Source organism: Callospermophilus lateralis, chromosome 12 (genome assembly GCF_048772815.1).
Source record: "Callospermophilus lateralis isolate mCalLat2 chromosome 12, mCalLat2.hap1, whole genome shotgun sequence".
NCBI classification, from domain to species: domain Eukaryota; kingdom Metazoa; phylum Chordata; class Mammalia; order Rodentia; family Sciuridae; genus Callospermophilus; species Callospermophilus lateralis.
The window spans coordinates 64,705,845-64,716,540 of NC_135316.1; the positions used below are offsets into that span (position 1 = coordinate 64,705,845).

The 10,696-nt window shown below is 36.5% G+C and overlaps 1 non-coding gene across 1 annotated transcript; it reads left to right on the plus strand.

Moving 5' to 3' along the window:
• Positions 1-955: 955 nt before the first annotated feature.
• Positions 956-1,115, plus strand: LOC143411878 (U1 spliceosomal RNA). The gene has a single exon (XR_013092896.1). It is a non-coding gene; the product is annotated as a U1 spliceosomal RNA (small nuclear RNA).
• Positions 1,116-10,696: the final 9,581 nt, after the last annotated feature.

A 10,696-nucleotide genomic window follows, 5' to 3' on the forward strand; every position in this document is an offset into this window, starting at 1 on the left:
AAGGTCACAGAAATAGTAAGTCACAGAGGCGTTTCCAAAGCTGACTCCAGACCCCCTGCTCTGACCCCTGACACCTTCCTACACTGTCAGTTCTCCAGTGGTTTCCTGAAACCCTATTATCTAGTGTACTCAAACATCTGCATCTATGCAGTTCACTTCTGTGACTACTATGGTGAAGGTACCACTGAAGACTGACCTAGAGAGAGAACACAGGTAACTATAAAAACAGAGCATATGGAAATTAAAGTTGAATTTCTACAATAAAAGAGGAATTTTGATGATCAGAAACTTAAACAACAGTATTGTCCCATTTTATGAAAGAGGAAACTGAAGCTCAGGGAAGTCAGGATCTTCACCATCATCACACAGGCAGTAGCATGCGTTCCACGAAGTAGAGATATTTTAGTGTGTTGTGTAATACCCATAATTATATACTCCAAAAATCTTAACCTTAATTCTAGGGGACTGAGGCTTAGTCCTAGGAGAAACTCTCTTCAACTCTCAGCATGTCATGTTCTAGAAAAGAAGTCCCAACACCTAAATGGCATTCTTCACTGAATTCAGATGACCCACCTGAGCCATTTGAATGAGGGAAGTAGCCTAAGATGGAGATGCGGACAGGGGTCCAGCTGCCGTTATACAGAGACAGCCTACTCTTGCATATCTTGCAACCAACCTCTTAATGTTTTCTGCAATTCCACAAACAACTGAAATTCTTTTCTTCAATTCTAGTTAGCTCGTTCAATGACAGAACACCAAAATTAACATCTCTGCTAGGTGATAACTAATTACTTTATCCAGAAATCACTTGTAAAGAGCAAAGTTTAACTATTTCCACTCTTTAAAGTCATTATACTGTGAAGTACTAAAAGAGATCAAGAAACAATTAGATTCAAATCCAAATTAGGTCATTTGCTGAAAATATCCAGGTTTCAGTAATTCATTAAAAAATGATATACTTACCTGGCAGGGGAGATACTATGATCACGAAGGTGGTTTTCCCAGGGCAAGGCTTATCCATAGCACTCAGGATGTGCTGACCCCTGCAATTTCATCAAATGTGAGAAACTTGACTGCATAATTTATAGTAATAGGGACTGCATTCATAATCTTTTATTATGGTACATTGTTAAAACTATTTTATTAGTAGTAGAATTATTGTTAATTTCATACTGTGTCTAATTTATAAATTAAACTTTAATATATATATATATATGAAAAGTCTTATTACATATAGGATTTGGTTTGATCCATAGTTTCAGGCATCTGCTGAGGGTCTTGGACAGATCCCCTAAGATAAACAGGGACTATTTACATTAAATGTTCTATATAAAATGAACAATTCCCTTATAATCAGAAAGTACCAAATTTAACTCAAAAAATAGGAAGACCTGAATCATCTATATCAATCAAAGATTGAATTTTTAATTTAAAAATCTTCCCACAGAGGTATCTCCAGGACTGAATGGCTCCACTGGTGGATTCTATAACACATTTTTTAAAAATCATACTAATTCTATGCACATGTTTTCAGAAAATAATGGAGGAAAGACTAATTCCCATATCCCTTTAGATCTCAGTCTTACAAATTCCAGGACCACTCAGATAACAAAATTAGACAAAAACATCACAAGAAAATGTAACTATGAATCAACATCCATTCTGAAAAATGAATGCAAAAATTTGAACAAAATTTAACAAATCAAATACAACATATATATTAACTAATATATATGTGTATATATACATACATAAATATATATATACATATATATATATATATATATATATACACACATACATATATATATGTGTGTGTGTGTGTGAGTATGTGTGTATCCCCAAGAGTGAGTCATTCCAGGAATGGCTAGGTTGGTTTAACATTTAAAAATCAATCAATATATTTCACTACATAAATAGTATAAAGGAGGAAAACCATATGACGTTGTTGGCCTTTGACACAAGTTATGATTAAAAAACTCTGAAAACTAGGAATAGGAGAAAAGTTTCCACACTTGTTCAAAGATATTTATGAATATCTGCAGCTAATATTATATTCAAATGTGTAAGGGTCAGTGATTATTGGCCAAGATCAGGGGCAAACAAGATGTCTATTCTTCCCTACTTCTTGGTAATATTGCACCAAAATCCCTAGCCAACTCAATAAGTTCAGAAAAATTAATAAAACGCATAAATATTGGAAAGAATGAAATAAAACTGTAGAGAGGACATGGTCATCTTAAAAGAAAACCTAAAGGAATCTACAAAATAAAACCTACTAAAACTAATAAGTGATCTTGGGATACAGGCTCAACATAGCAAAAATCAGCTTAAGTTTTACATAGGAGAAGTGATAAATTAGAAATAAACTTCAAAAAAAAAAAACTCCATTGAATAGCATTAAAAATAATTAGGGATAAGTTTAACAGAAATATGCAAGAACTGGGCACCCAAAACTACAAAACATTATAAATGAAAATTAAAGAAGATCAAAATAAAATGAGAGAGATTCCATGTTCATGGTTCAGAAGATTAATATGGTCATTCACAAGTTGGATACATAGATTGAATGTAAAATGATAAGAAATTTTAAATTTTATACAAAAAGGGAAATGACCTAAAATAACCCAAACAATCATAAACTCTTGAGTAAAACTAAAACACTTACTTACTTTCAAAACTTTTTACCACAGTGGGTCATTTTTCACCAGTTGCAATATGGCAAATGTGGCATTTGTATAAGTAGAGAATGAAACATAAATAAATACATTTATGGCCAACAGATTTTTTAAAAAGTGTCAAGGCAATTTAGTAAATAAAAAAAAATATTCTTTTCAACAAATGGCACTTACATACCTATATATCTGTAGGGGAAAAAAAAAAAAAAACTTAGTCCTTACACATATTTTAACTCCAAAAGGATAACCTACATAAACACAAGAGCTAAAACTGTTAAACTTTCAAAATAAAACAAAAAAGAAAACCTTTGTGACCTTGGGTTATGCGAATATTTCTCACAAAACCACTAAAATAGTGATATGACAAACTGGACTTAATCCAAGTTTAAACCATTACTCCTTTAAAGATAGGAAAAGATCATAATACCAGTAAATGGTAAACTGAAATTCCATTTCAGGCAAAATAGTTCCTAAATCCCAAATGTTTACTATTACCTCTTGTGGTCTCTGGTACTTATTCTGGAATATTCTGCTCAGAAACACAACATAAATTGGCTTGCATATCTAAAGAAGCCTAAGAACATGCTTTAAAAAGTAGACCAAAGGTGAAGAAGAGTAGCCACCATAAACATTTAACTCAGACTGGAGTATGAAGCCAAAAGTTTCCAAAAAGTGGATGCTTTTTTTCCTTAGCATGTTCCACATGAATTCAGGAAAACACTTAATAAAGTGAAGAATGACCTGAAATGGAAGATCATGACCAGGGACCTGGGCCCTAGTCTTAATTCCTCACTGAGGAATATATAACCTTGAATTTCTGCACCTGAGAGAGTCCCTCTGTCTAAAATACAAAGGCGTTGACTTGGGTGATCCCTCATGCCTTTTTTAGACTTATGATATTAATGATAAGAGATTCTCCAGTCCTTTAGTCAACAACGTTTGTTGCCAAGTTCTAATGGTGCGCAGTTCCTGAGGGTGAGTGAGGCCTGGCTAGAACAAACAGAATCCATGTGCCAGATCTGAAGTCAGGAACATCATGATGGCGCTCCCGGTTGGCAGCTGAGCTGAGCAGACCCTGCTGGGGCACCGTCTGTCACAGCTGTGTGAAGTCAGAGGAAAAGAGGTAGGAAATGTTCACCAGCTGTAGTGGGTCATTTTTCACCAGCTGCAGATGGTTCTGTGGGAAAAATATAGAGGAGGGGGGTCTCAGTGACTAGCAAATTATCCCCAACAGCGTCATCAGAGATGAATGAGATCTCTGTCTAACCTGGGAACTAAGCCTGCAGATTCACTTTGGGGAGAGTCCAGCCTCCTCTGTGTTTTCTGACAGTCTCCATCCAAATTCCCCGCAAGCCTGCAGTGTCTGGTACTGCACAATCTCACAGCTCCTAGGTACTTAAGGCACAGTAATAAATGATGCAAGGCAGTGACTAAGACTCATCCACCCATTTTAGAAGTCCCTAAAAAATAACAATGTGTACCTGACCCACAGTGGGTGCTTGACAGATACTTATCAAAATGCATTTCATTGAAAAGTCATTCACATCTAACATGGAAAAATACACATGAAGTTTATTCTTTCACATCTATACAATTTTTTTTGGGGGGGGGACATAAAATATAAAAGCCTAAATCTGATTCAATCTTGTGTCTCTGTTGTTCCAAATCTCCTTCCATTTTCCCAAATTCCTGTTTTAATTTTGAGCTAACTGAAATGGATCTCTTGTATTTCCAGCACAGCTAGGTAATGGGAAGATCTAGAATTAACCACAGAATTTAGGCTTTGGTATGATTAAATGATGACATTTGTTTGAAGCATCAAAATATCTCCTTTCTGCTTCACCCACAAATACCATCAATGATTCTCTCTCACCTCTTGGTAAACAAACCAACAACAACAAAAAAAAAAACTAGCTTTTAGAAAAGGCTCTGATATTTCTCATCTATAACCCAGAGTTAAGTTTTTCAATGTGATGGTATTCTAAGAAAATTTACAACCTAAGGCATTATTCTAATTGTTTCACAAAAAGCTCAGCCACCTGTACAAGCAATTCAGTAACTAGGGAATGCAAGGGGAGGGCCTATGCTGTAACACAGAGGACACATTATCTAAAAGTAAAATTAGCCTTAACTTTTTTGTGCACTTTTTACCACTACTTCTTTTGACCTTTAGCTCACCACACACCTGACTTACTATATTACTGCTTTTGCTGCTAAAATGTGAAATGGATAACTAATGACTTAAAAGAGCTACTGCCAAGGAGTGATTAACAGTCCAGGAAGAGGCAGACAGAAAGCACCAGGAAGTACACCTGTGCATGCAAAGAGTTAATGCATTTCCAAAGGTTTCCTCGCTTGGAAGGATATTCCTCACTTTGAAGTATTAAAAAAAAAAAAAAAAAAATCCAGGTGTGCCTGAGGAATGCCAAAAGAAAAGAGACTGCTTTTAGGAGATAGTGAACTCCAGACCTTAAATGATTTAAATGCATTCCCCATGTGCAGCTGCTAAACCAAAGCACCTCACCCCAGGGAAGAGATGAGAAATTTTGAGGGCGATTGAGCACTGAGAATTCTCATCGTGGCTTAGCAAAAAGTGACTTAGCACATGTGTTTCAGTAATTACGAAGCGTCAGGGTGCTCACTGGCTCTGAAACGCAGAGTCACCCGTGTGACAACTCTGATGCTGGCGTAAGAGGCAATCAGATGAGGCAAGAATGAACACCTTTTGCCTGTGCAATCTGCTAATGCTCAAGGCACCTTTTCTTCCAGGAATGGATGTCTGAGTTGGGCATTCACACTAAGATTATTCATTGCTTTTTCAGATTAGGTGTGCAGAGCTAATCAGGGGAAAAAGAAGGAGATGGAATGCTTATTAGGCAGCTACCATGTATGCAGCACTTACTCAAGGGCCTGGAATTTTACATACACTTCTGAAAAGCAAAATAAAAAGAAGTTTTCATTCTGAAATCTCACATACATTACAGAAAGATACAGATAATGGCAAACTCCTCTCCAACTCAGTCCACATCATAAAACAGCATTGCCAGGACTTCAGAAGGCCTCGGCAGTTTCGTCCCCTCAAAACTGCCTACTCTCCCCTGAACATTAGCCTCACTTGTGACAATCATTTTCTTACTTTGCTTTGAGGATGTTTCATGTAAGCAAACATTTATAAATTCTATCGTTGGTTGTACTTCTTTCTGATCTTTATATAAATGGAATCAAGCACTATGGATTTTCTGGTCTCTGTTTTCTATCATTCAACACCGCAGTGATGATGGTCTTGTCTTTGTAATTGTAGTTTGTTCATCTCTTGGCTATCATATTATATTATATGACTGTACCACAATCTATCCATTCTATTGTTAATGAGATTTAAATAGGAACTACTATGAGTAATCTGCTATGAGCATTTTTATACATCTCTTTTGAGGCAAAGGGACATGTATTTCTTTTAGATACCTACCTAGTGGTAAAACTGAGAGTCATGATAGACTAGGGTCCTAAATGGTCAAGGTCCTGTAAAAGGAAAATTCATTATGTTAATGATACACATAGATATTTATGAAAACTATACACAAGCTACTTGGAGTCAGGAGTTAATCACTGTGGTAGACCTGCAGATGGAAATTCACAAAAAGTAATCAAATCTCACAAAAAGATTGTTAGTCATTTAGCTGTTTGTTTTTTTTTAATTGCGTGTCAACCGTAGACTAGGTCCTACATTGTCCTCTGTAGTAGAATATTCTGATAAGTAATAAGAATCGCAAAATCACAACAGTTTATAACTGAATAGAGAGGATAGAGTTGAGATCATTTATTAAATAGATGAAAAGCATAACCACAAAGAAGGAATTTATTCAATATCTACAGAGCTCTGTAGATTCTAGGTCTCCTGATTATTGGATCTAGAGAAATCTTTTCTGAGAGAGAAGAGTAGGATCAAGGAGAGGGAAGCTGTGAGCTCATATTATTTAAATTCCATTTTTTCCAAGATCCTATTTTCTTTTTCTCTCTATCCCAAAGCAACAGAGTCAAAATCAGGAAATAGGACATTGACCAAGTAATAAAGTTTGGTTCTTTTCTTGGTCTACAAAGACTTTGCTCTTAAATATTTGACATCTTCCTTCCCCAAGGACCTATTCTAGTAACTGGGAGGTGCTTAGAAACTTCATCTCACTTTCCTAACATACTGTTGGTTTTGTTAACTCTCCAAAAATCCCGGCCTTCTCAGCTTCACTCACCATGTTGACATGGGAACCGTGGCATAAAAGAACTACAACTGGATGTAAGACGTACGGTTCTCAGCTCAGATACCGTTTTTATGGCATATGAAATTTACAGTCACTGTAGCCTCATTAAAGCTACTTCAGACCTTACCCCTTCATACCTTTCTCAAAACCTTTCAACAGTAACAATTCAGTGATTCTAGAAGATATTTTGACCTATTTTCTTTTTCTTTCTTTTTTTAATAGGACAACTCTATTTTCTTCCAAGATGCCATTAGTGCTTTTGAGTTTCATCTCAATAAGAATTGGAAAGTTCAGTGTGCCAGGTAGAAAGAGCATGGGATTTGGGAGCAGAAAATAGGATGCAAATCCAGGCTTCCAGGTGAACCATCACCTCTGGGTCAAGGTTGTGACTATATATAACTCATATGAAAAGTGTTTCATGGTAAGTGCTTAAAAATGCTACCCCTTTATGTCTTTTTTTTTCTTTTGTGTGGATAGAATTCTGGGGAAAGTACTACTTCAACTCATTGGAATAAAATGGCTTCAAGTTCTGATCAAGTTCTGAAGAGTGCTGTGCATCATTCTCATGTCAGATCCAGTTCCTAACCTGAATGTACCAGCATCTGAAAGGAAAGATCAAGCCAAGTTTAGCTTATTCATGACAAATTGCCACATTTGTAATCCACTTCTTAGAACATTTGTGTATTTCTCATATTTATATCTTCCCCTACCTCCCCAACATGTCTTACTTTAACTATGAAGGTGTGAAAAGGTACAAGACAGTCTTTTTAAATTCCTGTGTCATAACTGTAATGACCTTACACTCTCATAGGTTAAACCCCACACAGCATTAATTGAAAAACAAACAAACAAAAAAACATGACATGCTTAGGTAGGCATTTTAGCTTTGGGTTAAAAAAAAAAATCAATGATGGAAAGCACTGGAACATGGCTTGTCCTTCTGTGAAAGAACTCAATCAGGACTCAACCCACAGCAGAGTTAAATTAGTAGAATGCTTATCTTTGAAAGTGTTCAATTGGGAGTGCTCAAATTTTGATGCATTTTAGTTGAGTACTAATTAGCAACTAGCTGACTGCTAAATGGACTGTCACCTTTCCTTTTGACAATTTACTGAAAATTAGCCCCTCGATGTTATTTGAACATGGGGGAAAATGGGTTGGGAGGGCTGAAGCTAAAGATGGGATTTCATTTGGTGCATTTATGTGAGAACTTTCAGTGTGCTACTGATATTTAAGGACTTCAGTAAATGCAAAAGAGGGGAAAAGGTTGGGGATGACAGACAGTGAGTTCTGCTCAGCTGGCGTTGATGCTATAGTCAAAGTATAAATGGATCCAGTTCTTTTTAAATGTTAATAAGTTTTTTCACTAGGGACATATTTCATATGTATTTGCTGTAATATCAGACATTGGCCTATTCTGTGGTCACACTGTGGATTGGGTGTTTAAATTGATTCCAATACTAGGTGAGAGCAAATCTAAGAGAAGTGTTTAAATGTTAATACAAAAAAAAAAAATCTGAGATTTGAAAAATAAATAAAATATAGTGTTTACTTCATCCATATTGGTTTCTTAATCAGTATTATTTTATATAGGATTGAATTTCATTCCATCATGACAAGTTCTACCCTAGTCATAGAAAATGCGTGAAAGGTGAGCATGAGCATGTGATGAGGTAAGTACAAACTCCATTTTGTGGTCCTTACACAAAGGGCTTTTCTAAGTATCGGTGATATTTCAGGGTTTGGATCTCAAAGCTTCACACTCTTCCCTGACTTCCTAGTTATCAAATGTGGAAGGAACAAAGTGACATGAGATGAGACAGAGTAATATTAATTTCTGAATAGTCCTGCAATAACAGGAAATTTAGAGAGACACCTCATATCCAAAATATAACAGGGCCGTATGGGAAACCAATCAACACAGTTGCAGAAGAAACACTTGCTAGCTACCCACACTGATCATAGTATGAATGGACAAAAGATGAGTACCAGATAGTTGAGGAAAATCAACAGCATGAAAGAGAGGTACCAAGATTAATAAGAACTGCTTGGAGGGAAAAAAAGGTAATTCAGGAAACAGGGGAAAAAAAGAAAAACTGTAGAAAGAGCATTCATTAAAGCAACAATAAAAATGGGATGCTCTAAAAAGCTTGGAACCAGAGAGTCAGAAATAATTCTATAACATTTAACGTCTGATATGAAAATCAAACAAGAAGACTGAATAAAAACATAGGCCAAATGAATGATCTAGAAGATAAGGCTCAGGAAATCTATCAGAATTTGGAGGCAATGGAGATGGAAATATTGACTTATTTCCAGGACAATTCTATCCTCCCACCACAAATGTGGATGAATCCATTGTCTTAAAATGAGGCTACAGCTCTCATAATCTAATCATTTCACCTCTGAACATTCTTACATAATGTTTTCAAAACATTAACTTTTCACTGAACATGATGACATATGGTTGCAATCCCAGTACCTCTGGAGGTTGACGCAGGAGGATCTCAAATTTGAGGCCAGCCTCAGCAACTTAATAAGACCCTGTCTCAAAAAATAAAAAGGGCTGGTGGTATAGTTCAGTGGTACAGTGTCCCTGAATTCAATCCCCAGTACCAAAACAAACAAACAAACAACAACAACAAAAAAAAACCCAACTTTCTGAGGGACATTTTTAGACCTAAGCCACAACATATATATATATATATACTATATATTCCTGATGTCTACTGTGCTGGAGGAATTCAAGAAAGGACCAGTTACTTATATCACAGTAATCTGAGTATAGATACTCAAGGTAATCACATGAAATAACGGAGTACCTTTTTCTTCCCCCACTAGTTCACACAGTGACTGCTAGAAAAGATGACCAAAAGAACTGGATCAAAGGCTAAATCACCTTCTCCAGCCTTGCCCCATGCAATTACCACCTAGTTAATCCATTCAAACTAGGATGGACTGAATAGGTAAGAGTGAGACAACAACCATTGTAAATGAAAATTGGTCCCAAGACACTTGATTTCTATTTCCTCTCCTGAGGAAGAAGTTGGTTAAAAGAAAAAGAGGAGAGTCAGGGTTTGTGGAAATACCGCCACTCCTGTTGCGTCTAGCTCTACAAGATTTGGTAGCTCCCAAAGGCAGAGAAAACTAACAGTGCTTCTTGTTTGCTTCTCCATAAATGAAGAAGACATGGGATATGATAGATTTGGAGACAACAGTCAGGGAGACAACAGACAGTGTCAAGGGAAGATTCAGGAAGATAATTCTCTCTACCCTATACCTTCCCCCCACAACAAGGACCCAGATTTTCCTGTACCTGTGGTATGCATCCAAAGTGAAGATAGCAGAGCTGGTTGAGCTTATAAGGAATAAATTAGCCACCACTGTTTTTCCTATCCAAAAGTTCTCTGGTATAGCAGCAAGATTCCAGCAGTACAATTAAGAGAAGGTGTGCTTGCTGGGAGTGAGAGGCACCAGAATGTGCAGGAAGCTGTGCAGGCAGCCACTTAAAGGGTCAACACTAGGAGCCAACCTAGGCGGTAACTTGTGATGGTCACAGGGAACAAGAAAACCCTGTACTCTTGAAAATGGATGCTATTAAGAAGAAAATGAGCAAAGAAATAAGCAACTACCTCACCCCAAAACTCTGCTCATGTATTTTCTGATTTGCAGATGCTTATCTGCTTAAAAATAATAAACAGTGACCTAATAATAGCTAATTAGTTATAACAAACTGCCCCATTGGAAGAATGAGACAAACATCAC